The sequence below is a fragment of the Crinia signifera genome, unplaced genomic scaffold (genome assembly GCF_055691185.1).
Source record: "Crinia signifera unplaced genomic scaffold, ASM5569118v1 HAP2_SCAFFOLD_495, whole genome shotgun sequence".
NCBI lineage: Eukaryota > Metazoa > Chordata > Amphibia > Anura > Myobatrachidae > Crinia > Crinia signifera.
In genome coordinates this window covers 12353-32507 of record NW_028142388.1, presented here as the reverse complement: position 1 = coordinate 32507, position 20155 = coordinate 12353, and positions in this window count along the sequence as shown.

Here is a 20155-nt window from a genome sequence, read left to right as displayed (position 1 = left end):
TACGGCATTGGCATCCTAACTCATTTCAAGTTCAGCGGCCGCTCTTCTAAAGGCATTAGGGATGCTAGTGACGCTATACTGAATGCTGGCATCCAGGGACCAGGGGCTAATAGATAGCAGACACACAGGGCATACATGCACACATACCATACACACATACCATACACGCACATACCATACATATATATATATACAAACAGGACATACATGCACACATACCATATATACAGACACACACACACATATACCATACAGACACACATAATATACACGCACATACCATACATACATACAAACAGAACATACATGCACACTACAGTAATCACACGCATGCCATACATACACACAGGACATGCCATACAGACACGCACACGCACATACCATTCACACACAGGACATTAAAGCACACATACCTTAGACACAAAGGACATACACGGACACACACATGGCATACTGGTACAGATACCATACATGCACACACACAGCATATTTACATATACACACACACATACAGCATACACACATGGCATACGACCACAGATACCATACAACATGCACACATACAGCATATTTATAAACATACACACGCTATAGACACACAGAGCATACACAAAAAGTATACATACATACACACATACAGCATACTTACAAACACCAATACTAAAGCAAATAACCCCCACAAGCAATGGAGGGCACCCAGTTTCCATATACCCAGTCCTCCCCCTTCCCACTGCAGCTACCAAGACATAGTACTCACTGGGCCACCAGCTTACATTAATGGTGCCCACACTTTTCTTTCCCTGTCCATGCCCCTGCAACTGGCACCCACAACAAGGGACACAAACCTGTAAAATCAGCATGTCACCTATTCATAGCTCCGTGTATCAGGCAGCCCCATGTCCTGAGACAGAGAGAGGAGCTTCTTCCTGACAGCCGAGGAGCTCAGCTGTGCGCTGCAGCGCCACCTACAGGCGGCTCAACAGTATATACCCAGCTTCCTCCCAGCAGCAGAGCACTGAGCAGAGCTCGGCTTTGAGAGTGCCGTGACCCTGCTGCGCCCCAGTGACACCGGCTCCCCCCCGCGATGGCTGGGGCTGCCTTACCATAGCTACGCCCCTGTATATATACACGCCGCACTACATGACTATCTCCCTCCATGCTGTACTACATTACATCCCGCTACACACTGCACTACATCACTACATTACATAATCATCATTACAATAAATACCCAGTATTTCATTTATTTTATTTTTATTAAGTTACTTATAGAGCGCAGCATATTCCGTTGCGCTTTACAAAAGGAGATAGTGATACAACAAACAGGGACTTTTAAGACAGTCAAAAGGTAGGAGGGCCCTGCTCGCAAGCTTACAATCTATAGGGAAATAGGCATTGATACATAAGGATAGATACTGTATTCTTTATTGCCTCGATTCCACCAGAATGCAAGGTTCTGTGACTGGTTCTGGAATTTGATAAGCTTGCCTGAAGAGATGAGTTTTCAGGCAACGCTTATAGGTTTGGAAACTATAAGCGTCAGTAACAATCAGATCTGCAGCATATGACATTCACCATAACCCAGTAACAATCAGATCTGCAGACACCAGCAGTGTTGTATAAGGGGGAAGTGCAGAGACGCGCAGTCATTAAGTCGACACCGTTGGGTCGACAGGTCGGAAAGGTCAACATGGTTTTTTACCCGAATGTCGACACTGTGAACATGAACACAGTTGGAAGTCAACCGAAGCCCTTGCGATGCTTCGGGCACACTATTTTTTTTTAATTCAATAATTTTTATTGAAATTTTTAGTAATGCAACATAAACTCCCGTTACAGGCAATAGTTTGTAGACACAGACAGTGAAATCCAGTTTAGTACATGATACTAAATACAAAAAAGTGCAGCTAGGGTAACGTTGATACTGCAATGATGCATGAAAGCAAGGGTAAAAATAAGGGTATTGTTTGTGGACATAGAAAGTAAAAAAAAAAAAAAAACTCTCTAATGCAGGATATATCGAGCCCTATTGCCCAAAGGCGCCATCTGGGTTCTAGGTACTACCGAGTATATGACACATATACATACAGAGTGAAATACCACACCACAATATAATAAAAAGTATGACAGAGCGGATATAGTCTGATAGGACAGTATATTTCCCAGCTAAGAAGTTACTAGACTAGGAGAAATTATTATTGCAGAATTGTAGGTCTGGTCAGACAAGGGGAGTAAAATAAATTGTAAAAATAAGTAACCCACTATCTTGAATATAATACTTAACCTACCCAAAGCAAAACCCCCCCAAAAACCCAAAATAAACCTTCCCAAAATACCCCCACCCTGTATGACCTAACCCCAACCTAGGTATACCTGGATCCCGAACAACCTACCCTCCTCTTCCCAACTGTCTATACTACTATTACTAAGAGGGGATAAATTAGTGGCCTTCAGCTTATATTAGCTAACCTAGCCTAAAATCCTAATTCACCCCTTCCCCCCACCCCCCCATCCTCCCCCCCCCCCATATGGTCGGATAATAGGCGAATGGGCTAAATGGGGCAATGGCTGTAATTATTAACTAGTATAGCAAGGATGCTGCAGCATAATTACAATATAAAATGATCCCGTCTCAGTATTAGGCAACAAAGTAGAATCTGCGAAAGTTATATATCATGGAAACATACAAAACGGTCACTAAACCAGCAGACATGTAAAAGCACAGGAGATGAAAGTATTAAACCGGCCAAGCCTCAGTTAACAACGAAGATATTTTGGAGCGTAAGAGTATGAAAAATATTAGTCGGGCCAGGCCCTCCTCCCCCGCAGAGTCTTAAAGACAACAGTCCCTCCATCGTACACCCAAGGACATGCACATAGGAGCCGAAAGTACATGGACAAGAGATCCAGGAGTGTCCCATCAATCCAGAAATATGGAAATAGATGTAAGGAGTAGGTGCAGAGGGGTTTTCGTAGCTGTAGTGTCACTGCGAGAGTCGTACAACGGAGCTCCGAAGAGGCCGCAACAGCTGGTACCGTAACAGTAGCAGAGGCAGTGTTAGAAGCATCTATTTGGCAGGTTGGATCCATTGTTGCAGCTGCAGAACTGATTTTTATAGATTCCTCATCTGCAGGAGTTGAAAAGAGAGTAGTGGATGAAGAAGACACTACCTCCCTGACAGGAGGGTCCTGTTGCCAATCTAGCGCAGATGACACAGAGGTCATATTTTCAGGAGTTATAGGTGCACCCACCATAGTATCAAGTTTGGCAAGTAGCCTCTGAGTGGAGGAATTGATGGCCTGGAGGATTTGTTGCACAAAGCCTGACATCCTAGAAAGTTAGATGATACTCAATATGGAAAGCAATGGCAAAATGGTGGTGGCTAGCACACCACCAGTGTGTACCATAGGTGTCAGCAGGATATTGTCCAAATTACCTTGTAGCACTAAAGGATCTGGCTAGTATGAGATTTTATATCACTCTCAGAGCAGTGACAGTTATAAATCAAGACTTGCTACAAGCGGTGTTAATGTATTCACAGTAAATGCAGGCAGTCCCAGACTCAAACACAGGAGAGGTAGATTATGATGGCAGACCTGCTGGGACCCCCCCGGCCAAGATGGCTGACCAGCAAATTCAGGCGCCGTGACGCGCTGTAGATCCCAGCAGCCTGGAGGGCAGGACGGGGGTGGCAGGAGGCGCCCTTCCAGGCGCACAGCAAACGGGGGAGAGAGGGCGGCCAAACAGACTCACCCGGACAGGCAGCACACACACAGTAGCCCGGCGGCGTCCCTCCGCAGTAGCGCGCCTCCTGTCCGTAAAGAGGAAGACACGCAGGGCACACACGACAGCGGCACCTGGCAGGGGAAAGAAAATGGCGTCCGCGGCGCCCTGCGTGACCTCCGGCAGGCTCCCTCGGCTGTAAGTTAGGCCGCACACCAGGTACAGGAACGAGATGGGGCTTAATCTGTTCTGGGGATATTCCCCCACCAGCAGTGTGGTCCAGGAGCAGTATAAGTGCATGCAGGATATAGATACAGGATATCGGGGACGGAGAGCTCAGGTTGGAAGCAGCTACTCCATGTCCGCCGAAGCCACGCCCCTCTCGGGCACACTATTTTATTCTCCCACCATGCCCTAGTGGATGTTAGGGCATGAACTACTGCCTGTCGGCTCAAAAAACTGTAAAAGAAAACATGTCGACCTTCCGACCTAACCCATGTCGACCTAGCACTGTGTCGACCTAAACCCATGTCGACCTTGATACCTGTCGACCTTCACCCATGTCGACCTAGACACCTGTCAACCTAAGTGCTGTCAACAATGCGACCGTATCCCCCTGTGACTGATTTCCCCTTATACAGCAATGGTTGCATTTCTGGAAGTTTTTTTGGGGAGTAGCAGCAGTCTAGTTCATCTGGCCTATAGCTACTAGTAAGCAGCCGAAAGCGCCTGAGGGGCTCCAGTGGATCCAGCAGGCAGCCATATCGGTCAGCCCCCCCCCCCCTAGCAACCATTAACATGACCCCCCCCCCCCAGCAACCATTAACATGTCAGCCCCCCTGCACCCATTAACATGTCAGCCCCTCCAAGCACCCATTGAGAGGTCAGCCCCCAGCACACATCAACATGTAGTCTCCCCTAGCACACATTACCATGTCACCCCCACAACACCCATTAAAATGTCACTAACACCTGCACACATGTCAGCCCCCTCCCCCCTCCCAGAACACATTAAAATGTCTCTCCCCTGGGCCTCACCCTCCCAGAACACATTACCATGACATTATTAACCCCCTGGACATATTAACATGTCACTTACTCCCTCCCCAGCACATATATCACATACCTGAGAGCTGGTATTGCTGGCTGCAGTGCTCCTCCAGTGCACACAGCCACCCACGTGTGCAGAATGCTCAGCACTGCAGAGGCAGAGCACAGGAAGTCTTACTATCGGGTTGTTGCTAAGGAAGGGGAGGAAAGTGGGCGGCACTAAACACACAGCTGAGGAAAAAGAGGAGGGACTCGGGAGAGTGATGCTGCTGCTGCCTGTAACTAGGGATGACCATCGGTACAGAGGCCATCAATGGTTGCCATCGATGGCGATTCTGCACCCAGCCATTGATAGTGGCAAACTATTTGATGGATAACCATCGATAGTTTTAGCTATCGATGGTCAGCCATTATATGTGACTGAATGGCCCGTGGGCCAATCAGTACTCGTCGTTGGGACTTCTGGGTGTCAGGGGGGAGAGAGCTATGCTCCGTGATCCATGCACCTTGAGAAAAAAAAAAAAAAAAAAAGGAAACATCGTCACACGCCGGGTTGCCTGTGGGAGTCCCGAGCAGCTGCCCCCGGGGCTCATTACTCAGCTGCCCTGGGGGTTTCTTACCTGGCCCCACAGCCAGGGAGAGGCTCCGGGCACGGTGCCTCACTGTGCTTAGCACACTATTCTACTCCCAATCCAGGAGCATTGGGATGGTAAAGTATGAAAAAGTGTTTTGGGGAAAAAGTGCTTGAAAACGCATGTGTAGGCATATTTAACATCAAGATTTTAACCATGTCTGTCTTTTCAACATGTCGGCATAATTAATGTCGGTATAATAACCGTTTCGGTATTTTGACTGTCGGTCAATGGGCATTGGTATAACAACATAACAACAGTTGGTCAAATGTTCGTCGGTAAATTGACTGCATCCCTATAAAACACCTAGTTTGACTGAGACTTTTTTCACCATGAAGATGCCGATTTGGGTCGACACAAGCTGTTCGCATTTAAAAAAAAAAAAAGGTGAAAGTTCTTTACCATCCAAGTGGACATAGGGCGGTATTCAATGAGAATTATCACCGGCCACGGCGAATCAAGTTTTTTATTCGCCGACAATTCGCCGGCTTTTAGCGGCGATTCTCCAAGCATGGCTATTCGTCGGGACTCGACGAGTCAGCCTATTCAACGTGGCTGAGATTCACCGCCCCCAACGGTGAATCTCAGCCTATCTGGCGTATCAGGTGACTGGGGGAGGGCGGGAGCATGTATTCCCGCTCTTCCTCGCTCATATCAGCGAGTTTCCTGCTGCGTACATTCGCCATTAGTTTTCAGCAGGGGTGGAGTGCTGCATGCTAATGGTTCTCCCAGGACCCAAGCACCCGTGGAGAGAGCAGAGTGTATTTTTTCTTTTCTTTTGCAGGTGAGTATTGTGATGCACTAATATTGCACTTGCTATGGGGGTTTGCTTTAAGTTTTTTATTTTAACATGTGCTTGGTGCAATGTGCAGCCATGCTGCATGCTTTTAAGGGGAGCTGGGGTGTTGTGTGGGGTGCCATTCATTCTTTGGGCGTGTTTGTGTGTCCCCATTTCAAAATGACTGCAGCCCAAAAAAAAAGACATAAAAAAAAAAACTGCAGCCATTTTGAAATGGGGGCCCTGGGTCACGCCCCAAAGCATGTCGGGATCCCCCTCACCACACTCCAGCTTCCCTGAAAGGCATGCCTGCACTGCGCACCCCTTTTGGGTTTTGTCTCACCCCTAAATGTCATTTTGCATATTTGCCAGTTGTTGTTTTTTTCTTCCCATTAGTTGTTGGGGTGCAATGTGCAGCCATGCTGAATGCTTTTTAGGGGAGCTGGGGTGTTGTGTGGGGTGCAATGTGCAGCCATGCCCACTCTCTGACCCTTGCAGCTGCACACTTGCTGATGGGGCTGACAGGCTGTCCTCACTGACCAGTGCTCTCTGCATGCTGCCAGTCTGTGCCCCCCCATACACTTTAGGGCACACTGCTTTCCCCAGCCTTCAGGGTTCTGCCAGCTTCAGCATTCACCAGTCAACAACTACACACTTCTCACTCTGCTCTCCTGTCTCAGTCAGACTCCCAGGGAGAGATTCCATCCAGGATTTCCCACCTTTTTCTGCAAACTTGTCAGTTCTGTAACAATGTTTCTTTTTGCAAACTGACCTGCCTTGCTGTGAGCTGAGCTGTTAACCCCTTTTGTGCTGCAAGCTATATAAGCTCAGTTCTGTGCAACTCAAGTAGTACTTTTTAATACACAGTCATGCTGGCACCTGTAGTGCCACAGCTACTTTATGCTTTTTACAGTGTTTCCATTACTTTATGCTGCTGGCACTTGTGCCCCAGCTTGTGGGGTGCCACATTCACCGGTATAGTATACCCGCACCTTCTTCGAGCACTGCTTCTTTTTTTTTGGCATACGCATATTGAAGCTGGGCAGAGAGGGATGTGCTGCCTGGCTGTCTAAAGAGCGGGTCTGCAGCAGCTGCTGGGAAAAGTGTCAGCCGGACAGAAGAGGTGGACTGCCTGTCGCCTGCCTTTATAAGTTCAGTTCTAAGCAGCAGTTTGAAATGTTGCGCCAGTCCGGCAGTCTATAGGAGCTTGCGGCCTGGCAGCCAATCATGAGACACCACTGCCACTCCTGATTGGCTGCCAGCTCCTATTGGCTGGTGACCCAGCGCGAGATTTCAAACTGCTGCATACCCGCTCTAAAGACAGCCAAGCAGCCGACCAATTCTGCCTGGCAGTCACACTGTTTCACTGCAGCAACTGCGGACCCGCTATTTAGACAGCCGGGCAGCACACCGCTTTCTGCCCGGCTGTCAGACTGCTTCCCCCTGGCTAGGAGCATGTAAACCCCCTTGGCATCGAGTATGAAGACCCTTGCATCAAGCTTATGTGCCATAATATGTAATGGGTATCTCAGTGTGTGGCATATCTGTAATGAGCATCACGGTGTGTAGCATATGTATAATGGGCATCAAAGTGTTCGGCATATGTATAATGGCCAACACGGTGTGGGGCATATATATTTAATGGGCATCACGGTGTACTGCATATGTAGAATGGGCTTCACAGTGTTCGGCATATGTATAATGGGCATTATACATATGCCACGTACCATGATGCCCAATATACAGTACATATGTGGCCGTCTCTGTGTCCCTGCTGTCACTCTGTGTTCCCACTGTCTCTCTGCTGTCACTCTCCCTGTCCCTTTGTCCTTGCTGTCCTTGAATTTTGGCTCATACTGTGTGGCACAATGTGTAAGGGCACTAGTACTAGATAGTATAGGGAGTCCTACTATTGTGGTGTATGTGATGTGGTACACTTCACTGAAAGACATGCCCCCTTTTCCAGTGGCCATACCCCTTTTCCAAAGCGCACACAAAACTAATGCCCCTTTCCCACTGCAGGCTTTATGCGGTAAAATGCCGTTTTTTTAGCCTTTTTAAACGGTTAGAGCTGCAGTGGGAAAGCTCCAGGTTGCTTTACACGGGTAACAAATACCGGTATTTGTTAACTGGGTAAAAAGCAGTGTTTTTACCGTGTAAGAGCCATTTTTTTGGCAGTGGGAAAGGGGTAGCCCTTTACCCGTTAAAAAAAAAACGGCATGGGGTCCCCCCCCCCACTGCCGTAACCAGCACCAGGCTGAAGGAGCCGGGGCTGGTATTAAAAAAATCAGGAAACCCGACAAATAGGGGTTCCCTGATTTTTTACAACCAGCCCCAGGCTCCAGGTCCGGGGCTGTTTCCCAAAATACGGGGGACAAAATGACTAGGGGTCCCCCGTATTTTAAGAACTAGCCCCAGGCACAACCAGCCAGCAGGGTAATGCCACAGCCGGGGGACACTTATTATATAAGGTCCCGCGGCCAAAGCATTAACCCTACCGACCAGTCAGCCTGGCCAGGGGCCCTGGGGGAGTGGGGACCCCCCCAATGAAGGGGCCCCCCCCCCCCCTCCAGGACTTACCTGACGAGGCTGAAGCCTGGTGCTATCCCCGATGCCTCTGGGCGGTGGGCATCGGGCTGATGGAATGGTGTAAAAAATAGAATAAAAACTATTGTCTTTTACTGGTGAACTATGAGTCCCAGCAAGCCTCCACCGCAAGCTGGGACTTGGAGAACCACAAGTCCCAGCCTGCGGGGCATTAAAGGGCCCGCTGGGTCTTGTAGTTCAACAGTAAAAGAAATAGTACAATAAACACACTGACACACGTGAAAAATAAAAGTTTAATACATCCATAACACATACATACTGATACTTACCTATCTTGAGCCCGTAGGTAGCCCTGGTCCTGATGTCCTGGTCTGTGTCTGTATCCATGTCGGCATCCCTGTCGGCATCCCTGTCGGCGATGGCGTCGGCGGTCCGGAGTCCGAAGAAATCCATGTGGGAACCTATGGAAGGAAACCATACTCACCTGTCCCAGCGCGACGTAGTCCAGGTAAGGGTCTTGGCAAAAAAAACAAACCGACACGCGAAACCAGCCCGGACAGCAGGGAGCCGCACGGTGTTTGTGTACATCGTGCGGCTCCGCCTCCCGAATGCCGCTATTGGCCGCCTTGCGGCCTAGCGGCTCCTGTATGGTTAGGGAGAGGCCAAGGTGGATTAGGGATAGGCAGTACTGGGGGTAGGGAAGGGGTATAGAAGCTACTAGGTTTAGAAGTGTACATACATTGCACTTTAAGCTGGCATATTGAAAGTTATTTCCAGTGCTGCTGCAGGCACCATTGACATCACCTCTATACCCCATGCACGGCCAGCAGCAGGAACCGGGGCAGCCTCTGGGAAGAGGCAAATGCGTTCAAGGCAAAGTTGGACAATCATTTACTGGAGAAAACATCCATGGGTACAAATAAGAAATATAATTTGTCTGTAAAATACCAGAACCTACCAAATCAGCAATGGATATCTATACCAGGTTGAACTAGATGGACGCAAGTCTTTTTTCAGCCTTACCTACTATGAAACTATCATAGGTCAGGGTGCTCTGGTGCTGCTGCCAGCAACTCAGGGCAAACAATTGGGGTGCAGGAGCATAACTAGAACCTTGTGGGTCCCATTGCAAAATATATAAAGGGTCCGATTCTCTCTCTCTCTCTCTGACACTTTATTTTTCTTTCCATCACTGTCTCTCTATTTCTCTCTCCTTCACACCCCCACTCTCTCCATAGCGTTTCGCTGTCTCGCTCCGCTCTTTCCTTCATACTCACCAATCAGGATTCTAGCTGTCAGTATTACGGCATTGGCATCCTAACTCATTTCAAGTTCAGCGGCCGCTCTTCTAAAGGCATTAGGGATGCTAGTGACGCTATACTGAATGCTGGCATCCAGGGACCAGGGGCTAATAGATAGCAGACACACAGGGCATACATGCACACATACCATACACACATACCATACACGCACATACCATACATATATATATACAAACAGGACATACATGCACACATACCATATATACAGACACACATCACAAACACACACATATACCATACAGACACACATAATATACACGCACATACCATACATACATACAAACAGAACATACATGCACACTACAGTAATCACACGCATGCCATACATACACACAGGACATGCCATACAGACACGCACACGCACATACCATTCACACACAGGACATTAAAGCACACATACCTTAGACACAAAGGACATACACGGACACACACATGGCATACTGGTACAGATACCATACATGCACACACACAGCATATTTACATATACACACACACATACAGCATACACACATGGCATACGACCACAGATACCATACAACATGCACACATACAGCATATTTATAAACATACACACGCTATAGACACACAGAGCATACACAAAAAGTATACATACATACACACATACAGCATACTTACAAACACCAATACTAAAGCAAATAACCCCCACAAGCAATGGAGGGCACCCAGTTTCCATATACCCAGTCCTCCCCCTTCCCACTGCAGCTACCAAGACATAGTACTCACTGGGCCACCAGCTTACATTAATGGTGCCCACACTTTTCTTCCCCTGTCCATGCCCCTGCAACTGGCACCCACAACAAGGGACACAAACCTGTAAAATCAGCATGTCACCTATTCATAGCTCCGTGTATCAGGCAGCCCCATGTCCTGAGACAGAGAGAGGAGCTTCTTCCTGACAGCCGAGGAGCTCAGCTGTGCGCTGCAGCGCCACCTACAGGCGGCTCAACAGTATATACCCAGCTTCCTCCCAGCAGCAGAGCACTGAGCAGAGCTCGGCTTTGAGAGTGCCGTGACCCTGCTGCGCCCCAGTGACACCGGCTCCCCCCCGCGATGGCTGGGGCTGCCTTACCATAGCTACGCCCCTGTATATATACACGCCGCACTACATGACTATCTCCCTCCATGCTGTACTACATTACATCCCGCTACACACTGCACTACATCACTACATTACATAATCATCATTACAATAAATACCCAGTATTTCATTTATTTTATTTTTATTAAGTTACTTATAGAGCGCAGCATATTCCGTTGCGCTTTACAAAAGGAGATAGTGATACAACAAACAGGGACTTTTAAGACAGTCAAAAGGTAGGAGGGCCCTGCTCGCAAGCTTACAATCTATAGGGAAATAGGCATTGATACATAAGGATAGATACTGTATTCTTTATTGCCTCGATTCCACCAGAATGCAAGGTTCTGTGACTGGTTCTGGAATTTGATAAGCTTGCCTGAAGAGATGAGTTTTCAGGCAACGCTTATAGGTTTGGAAACTATAAGCGTCAGTAACAATCAGATCTGCAGCATATGACATTCACCATAACCCAGTAACAATCAGATCTGCAGACACCAGCAGTGTTGTATAAGGGGGAAGTGCAGAGACGCGCAGTCATTAAGTCGACACCGTTGGGTCGACAGGTCGGAAAGGTCAACATGGTTTTTTACCCGAATGTCGACACTGTGAACATGAACACAGTTGGAAGTCAACCGAAGCCCTTGCGATGCTTCGGGCACACTATTTTTTTTTAATTCAATAATTTTTATTGAAATTTTTAGTAATGCAACATAAACTCCCGTTACAGGCAATAGTTTGTAGACACAGACAGTGAAATCCAGTTTAGTACATGATACTAAATACAAAAAAGTGCAGCTAGGGTAACGTTGATACTGCAATGATGCATGAAAGCAAGGGTAAAAATAAGGGTATTGTTTGTGGACATAGAAAGTAAAAAAAAAAAAAAAAAAACTCTCTAATGCAGGATATATCGAGCCCTATTGCCCAAAGGCGCCATCTGGGTTCTAGGTACTACCGAGTATATGACACATATACATACAGAGTGAAATACCACACCACAATATAATAAAAAGTATGACAGAGCGGATATAGTCTGATAGGACAGTATATTTCCCAGCTAAGAAGTTACTAGACTAGGAGAAATTATTATTGCAGAATTGTAGGTCTGGTCAGACAAGGGGAGTAAAATAAAATGTAAAAATAAGTAACCCACTATCTTGAATATAATACCTAACCTACCCAAAGCAAAACCCCCCCAAAAACCCAAAATAAACCTTCCCAAAATACCCCCACCCTGTATGACCTAACCCCAACCTAGGTATACCTGGATCCCGAACAACCTACCCTCCTCTTCCCAACTGTCTATACTACTATTACTAAGAGGGGATAAATTAGTGGCCTTCAGCTTATATTAGCTAACCTAGCCTAAAATCCTAATTCACCCCTTCCCCCCCACCCCCCCATCCTCCTCCCCCCCCCCCCCCCATATGGTCGGATAATAGGCGAATGGGCTAAATGGGGCAATGGCTGTAATTATTAACTAGTATAGCAAGGATGCTGCAGCATAATTACAATATAAAATGATCCCGTCTCAGTATTAGGCAACAAAGTAGAATCTGCGAAAGTTATATATCATGGAAACATACAAAACGGTCACTAAACCAGCAGACATGTAAAAGCACAGGAGATGAAAGTATTAAACCGGCCAAGCCTCAGTTAACAACGAAGATATTTTGGAGCGTAAGAGTATGAAAAATATTAGTCGGGCCAGGCCCTCCTCCCCCGCAGAGTCTTAAAGACAACAGTCCCTCCATCGTACACCCAAGGACATGCACATAGGAGCCGAAAGTACATGGACAAGAGATCCAGGAGTGTCCCATCAATCCAGAAATATGGAAATAGATGTAAGGAGTAGGTGCAGAGGGGTTTTCGTAGCTGTAGTGTCACTGCGAGAGTCGTACAACGGAGCTCCGAAGAGGCCGCAACAGCTGGTACCGTAACAGTAGCAGAGGCAGTGTTAGAAGCATCTATTTGGCAGGTTGGATCCATTGTTGCAGCTGCAGAACTGATTTTTATAGATTCCTCATCTGCAGGAGTTGAAAAGAGAGTAGTGGATGAAGAAGACACTACCTCCCTGACAGGAGGGTCCTGTTGCCAATCTAGCGCAGATGACACAGAGGTCATATTTTCAGGAGTTATAGGTGCACCCACCATAGTATCAAGTTTGGCAAGTAGCCTCTGAGTGGAGGAATTGATGGCCTGGAGGATTTGTTGCACAAAGCCTGACATCCTAGAAAGTTAGATGATACTCAATATGGAAAGCAATGGCAAAATGGTGGTGGCTAGCACACCACCAGTGTGTACCATAGGTGTCAGCAGGATATTGTCCAAATTACCTTGTAGCACTAAAGGATCTGGCTAGTATGAGATTTTATATCACTCTCAGAGCAGTGACAGTTATAAATCAAGACTTGCTACAAGCGGTGTTAATGTATTCACAGTAAATGCAGGCAGTCCCAGACTCAAACACAGGAGAGGTAGATTATGATGGCAGACCTGCTGGGACCCCCCCGGCCAAGATGGCTGACCAGCAAATTCAGGCGCCGTGACGCGCTGTAGATCCCAGCAGCCTGGAGGGCAGGACGGGGGTGGCAGGAGGCGCCCTTCCAGGCGCACAGCAAACGGGGGAGAGAGGGCGGCCAAACAGACTCACCCGGACAGGCAGCACACACACAGTAGCCCGGCGGCGTCCCTCCGCAGTAGCGCGCCTCCTGTCCGTGAAGAGGAAGACACGCAGGGCACACACGACAGCGGCACCTGGCAGGGGAAAGAAAATGGCGTCCGCGGCTCCCTGCGTGACCTCCGGCAGGCTCCCTCGGCTGTAAGTCAGGCCGCACACCAGGTACAGGAACGAGATGGGGCTTAATCTGTTCTGGGGATATTCCCCCACCAGCAGTGTGGTCCAGGAGCAGTATAAGTGCATGCAGGATATAGATACAGGATATCGGGGACGGAGAGCTCAGGTTGGAAGCAGCTACTCCATGTCCGCCGAAGCCACGCCCCTCTCGGGCACACTATTTTATTCTCCCACCATGCCCTAGTGGATGTTAGGGCATGAACTACTGCCTGTCGGCTCAAAAAACTGTAAAAGAAAACATGTCGACCTTCCGACCTAACCCATGTCGACCTAGCACTGTGTCGACCTAAACCCATGTCGACCTTGATACCTGTCGACCTTCACCCATGTCGACCTAGACACCTGTCAACCTAAGTGCTGTCAACAATGCGACCGTATCCCCCTGTGACTGATTTCCCCTTATACAGCAATGGTTGCATTTCTGGAAGTTTTTTTGGGGAGTAGCAGCAGTCTAGTTCATCTGGCCTATAGCTACTAGTAAGCAGCCGAAAGCGCCTGAGGGGCTCCAGTGGATCCAGCAGGGAGCCATATCGGTCAGCCCCCCCCCCCCCCTAGCAACCATTAACATGTCAGCCCCCCCCCCCCCAGCAACCATTAACATGTCAGCCCCCCTGCACCCATTAACATGTCAGCCCCTCCAAGCACCCATTGAGAGGTCAGCCCCCAGCACACATCAACATGTAGTCTCCCCTAGCACACATTACCATGTCACCCCCACAACACCCATTAAAATGTCACTAACACCTGCACACATGTCAGCCCCCTCCCCCCTCCCAGAACACATTAAAATGTCTCTCCCCTGGGCCTCACCCTCCCAGAACACATTACCATGACATTATTAACCCCCTGGACATATTAACATGTCACTTACTCCCTCCCCAGCACATATATCACATACCTGAGAGCTGGTATTGCTGGCTGCAGTGCTCCTCCAGTGCACACAGCCACCCACGTGTGCAGAATGCTCAGCACTGCAGAGGCAGAGCACAGGAAGTCTTACTGTCGGGTTGTTGCTAAGGAAGGGGAGGAAAGTGGGCGGCACTAAACACACAGCTGAGGAAAAAGAGGAGGGACTCGGGAGAGTGATGCTGCTGCTGCCTGTAACTAGGGATGACCATCGGTACAGAGGCCATCAATGGTTGCCATCGATGGCGATTCTGCACCCAGCCATTGATAGTGGCAAACTATTTGATGGATAACCATCGATAGTTTTAGCTATCGATGGTCAGCCATTATATGTGACTGAATGGCCCGTGGGCCAATCAGTACTCGTCGTTGGGACTTCTGGGTGTCAGGGGGGAGAGAGCTATGCTCCGTGATCCATGCACCTTGAAAAAAAAAAAAAAAAAAAAAGGAAACATCGTCACACGCCGGGTTGCCTGTGGGAGTCCCGAGCAGCTGCCCCCGGGGCTCATTACTCAGCTGCCCTGGGGGTTTCTTACCTGGCCCCACAGCCAGGGAGAGGCTCCGGGCACGGTGCCTCACTGTGCTTAGCACACTATTCTACTCCCAATCCAGGAGCATTGGGAAGGTAAAGTATGAAAAAGTGTTTTGGGGAAAAAGTGCTTGAAAACGCATGTGTAGGCATATTTAACATCAAGATTTTAACCATGTCTGTCTTTTCAACATGTCGGCATAATTAATGTCGGTATAATAACCGTTTCGGTATTTTGACTGTCGGTCAATGGGCATTGGTATAACAACATAACAACAGTTGGTCAAATGTTCGTCGGTAAATTGACTGCATCCCTATAAAACACCTAGTTTGACTGAGACTTTTTTCACCATGAAGATGCCGATTTGGGTCGACACAAGCTGTTCGCATTTAAAAAAAAAAAAAGGTGAAAGTTCTTTACCATCCAAGTGGACATAGGGCGGTATTCAATGAGAATTATCACCGGCCACGGCGAATCAAGTTTTTTATTCGCCGACAATTCGCCGGCTTTTAGCGGCGATTCTCCAAGCATGGCTATTCGTCGGGACTCGACGAGTCAGCCTATTCAACGTGGCTGAGATTCACCGCCCCCAACGGTGAATCTCAGCCTATCTGGCGTATCAGGTGACTGGGGGAGGGCGGGAGCATGTATTCCCGCTCTTCCTCGCTCATATCAGCGAGTTTCCTGCTGCGTACATTCGCCATTAGTTTTCAGCAGGGGTGGAGTGCTGCATGCTAATGGTTCTCCCAGGACCCAAGCACCCGTGGAGAGAGCAGAGTGTATTTTTTCTTTTCTTTTGCAGGTGAGTATTGTGATGCACTAATATTGCACTTGCTATGGGGGTTTGCTTTAAGTTTTTTATTTTAACATGTGCTTGGTGCAATGTGCAGCCATGCTGCATGCTTTTAAGGGGAGCTGGGGTGTTGTGTGGGGTGCCATTCATTCTTTGGGCGTGTTTGTGTGTCCCCATTTCAAAATGACTGCAGCCCAAAAAAAAAGACATAAAAAAAAAAACCTGCAGCCATTTTGAAATGGGGGCCCTGGGTCACGCCCCAAAGCATGTCGGGATCCCCCTCACCACACTCCAGCTTCCCTGAAAGGCATGCCTGCACTGCGCACCCCTTTTGGGTTTTGTCTCACCCCTAAATGTCATTTTGCATATTTGCCAGTTGTTGTTTTTTTCTTCCCATTAGTTGTTGGGGTGCAATGTGCAGCCATGCTGAATGCTTTTTAGGGGAGCTGGGGTGTTGTGTGGGGTGCAATGTGCAGCCATGCCCACTCTCCCACTCTCTGACCCTTGCAGCTGCACACTTGCTGATGGGGCTGACAGGCTGTCCTCACTGACCAGTGCTCTCTGCATGCTGCCAGTCTGTGCCCCCCCATACACTTTAGGGCACACTGCTTTCCCCAGCCTTCAGGGTTCTGCCAGCTTCAGCATTCACCAGTCAACAACTACACACTTCTCACTCTGCTCTCCTGTCTCAGTCAGACTCCCAGGGAGAGATTCCATCCAGGATTTCCCACCTTTTTCTGCAAACTTGTCAGTTCTGTAACAATGTTTCTTTTTGCAAACTGACCTGCCTTGCTGTGAGCTGAGCTGTTAACCCCTTTTGTGCTGCAAGCTATATAAGCTCAGTTCTGTGCAACTCAAGTAGTACTTTTTAATACACAGTCATGCTGGCACCTGTAGTGCCACAGCTACTTTATGCTTTTTACAGTGTTTCCATTACTTTATGCTGCTGGCACTTGTGCCCCAGCTTGTGGGGTGCCACATTCACCGGTATAGTATACCCGCACCTTCTTCGAGCACTGCTTCTTTTTTTTGGCATACGCATATTGAAGCTGGGCAGAGAGGGGCAGAGAGGGATGTGCTGCCTGGCTGTCTAAAGAGCGGGTCTGCAGCAGCTGCTGGGAAAAGTGTCAGCCGGACAGAAGAGGTGGACTGCCTGTCGCCTGCCTTTATAAGTTCAGTTCTAAGCAGCAGTTTGAAATGTTGCGCCAGTCCGGCAGTCTATAGGAGCTTGCGGCCTGGCAGCCAATCATGAGACACCACTGCCACTCCTGATTGGCTGGTGACCCAGCGCGAGATTTCAAACTGCTGCATACCCGCTCTAAAGACAGCCAAGCAGCCGACCAATTCTGCCTGGCAGTCACACTGTTTCACTGCAGCAACTGCGGACCCGCTATTTAACCAGCCGGGCAGCACACCGCTTTCTGCCCGGCTGTCAGACTGCTTCCCCCTGGCTAGGAGCATGTAAACCCCCTTGGCATCGAGTATGAAGACCCTTGCATCAAGCTTATGTGCCATAATATGTAATGGGTATCTCAGTGTGTGGCATATCTGTAATGAGCATCACGGTGTGTAGCATATGTATAATGGGCATCAAAGTGTTCGGCATATGTATAATGGCCATCACGGTGTGGGGCATATATATTTAATGGGCATCACGGTGTACTGCATATGTAGAATGGGCTTCACAGTGTTCGGCATATGTATAATGGGCATTATACATATGCCACGTACCATGATGCCCAATATACAGTACATATGTGGCCGTCTCTGTGTCCCTGCTGTCACTCTGTGTTCCCACTGTCTCTCTGCTGTCACTCTCCCTGTCCCTTTGTCCTTGCTGTCCTTGAATTTTGGCTCATACTGTGTGGCACAATGTGTAAGGGCACTAGTACTAGATAGTATAGGGAGTCCTACTATTGTGGTGTATGTGATGTGGTACACTTCACTGAAAGACATGCCCCCTTTTCCAGTGGCCATACCCCTTTTCCAAAGCGCACACAAAACTAATGCCCCTTTCCCACTGCAGGCTTTATGCGGTAAAATGCCGTTTTTTTAGCCTTTTTAAACGGTTAGAGCTGCAGTGGGAAAGCTCCAGGTTGCTTTACACGGGTAACAAATACCGGTATTTGTTAACTGGGTAAAAAGCAGTGTTTTTACCGTGTAAGAGCCATTTTTTTGGCAGTGGGAAAGGGGTAGCCCTTTACCCGTTAAAAAAAAAACGGCATGGGGTCCCCCCCCCCACTGCCGTAACCAGCACCAGGCTGAAGGAGCCGGGGCTGGTATTAAAAAAATCAGGAAACCCGACAAATAGGGGTTCCCTGATTTTTTACAACCAGCCCCAGGCTCCAGGTCCGGGGCTGTTTCCCAAAATACGGGGGACAAAATGACTAGGGGTCCCCCGTATTTTAAGAACTAGCCCCAGGCACAACCAGCCAGCAGGGTAATGCCACAGCCGGGGGACACTTATTATATAAGGTCCCGCGGCCAAAGCATTAACCCTACCGACCAGTCAGCCTGGCCAGGGGCCCTGGGGGAGTGGGGACCCCCCCAATGAAGGGGCCCCCCCCCCCCTCCAGGACTTACCTGACGAGGCTGAAGCCTGGTGCTATCCCCGATGCCTCTGGGCGGTGGGCATCGGGCTGATGGAATGGTGTAAAAAATAGAATAAAAACTATTGTCTTTTACTGGTGAACTATGAGTCCCAGCAAGCCTCCACCGCAAGCTGGGACTTGGAGAACCACAAGTCCCAGCCTGCGGGGCATTAAAGGGCCCGCTGGGTCTTGTAGTTCCACAGTAAAAGAAATCGTACAATAAACACACTGACACACGTGAAAAATAAAAGTTTAATACATCCATAACACATACATACTGATACTTACCTATCTTGAGCCCGTAGGTAGCCCTGGTCCTGATGTCCTGGTCTGTGTCTGCGTCTGTATCCATGTCGGCATCCCTGTCGGCATCCCTGTCGGCGATGGCGTCGGCGGTCCGGAGTCCGAAGAAATCCATGTGGGAACCTATGGAAGGAAACCATACTCACCTGTCCCAGCGCGACGTAGTCCAGGTAAGGGTCTTGGCAAAAAAAAAAAAACCGACACGCGAAACCAGCCCGGACAGCAGGGAGCCGCACGGTGTTTGTGTACATCGTGCGGCTCCGCCTCCCGAATGCCGCTATTGGCCGCCTTGCGGCCTAGCGGCTCCTGTATGGTTAGGGAGAGGCCAAGGTGGATTAGGGATAGGCAGTACTGGGGGTAGGGAAGGGGTATAGAAGCTACTAGGTTTAGAAGTGTACATACATTGCACTTTAAGCTGGCATATTGAAAGTTATTTCCAGTGCTGCTGCAGGCACCATTGACATCACCTCTATACCCCATGCACGGCCAGCAGCAGGAACCGGGGCAGCCTCTGGGAAGAGAGCACCATCCTGACACACAAACATATGAGGGTGCCCTAAATGAGCGCCAGTTACCCCATCTTCTGACCCGAAACCAAGCAAAACACATCTTACCAGATGCTAGAACTGCAGCCAGGAGAGGACACTGAAGCGCGAGGATGGCAGTGGGTCACAACCATTATCTTGAAGGTCACGACGGGTGCTTTTTGATGGCCGCTCCTCCTGGGCTTTGCGCGTGTGATAGCTTGGTTGGTCTCTAGGACAGGAAGGGTGGAGTCTGCACTGCAGCAGCAAGTTCTGCTGCCCAGGAGACACGCTGCTGCTGTGGGAGATGAAAAAGGATGATGGGGGACATGCTCAATATGTACAAGTATATCAAGGGCCAATATAAGGAACTGTCACACACCCTATTTTCTACTAGAAAGGAATCTAGGACGCGAGGGCATGAGTATAGATTAGAAGAAAAAAGATTTCATTCAGCTAGTAGAAAGAATTTCTTTACGGTCAGAACAGTCAAACTCTG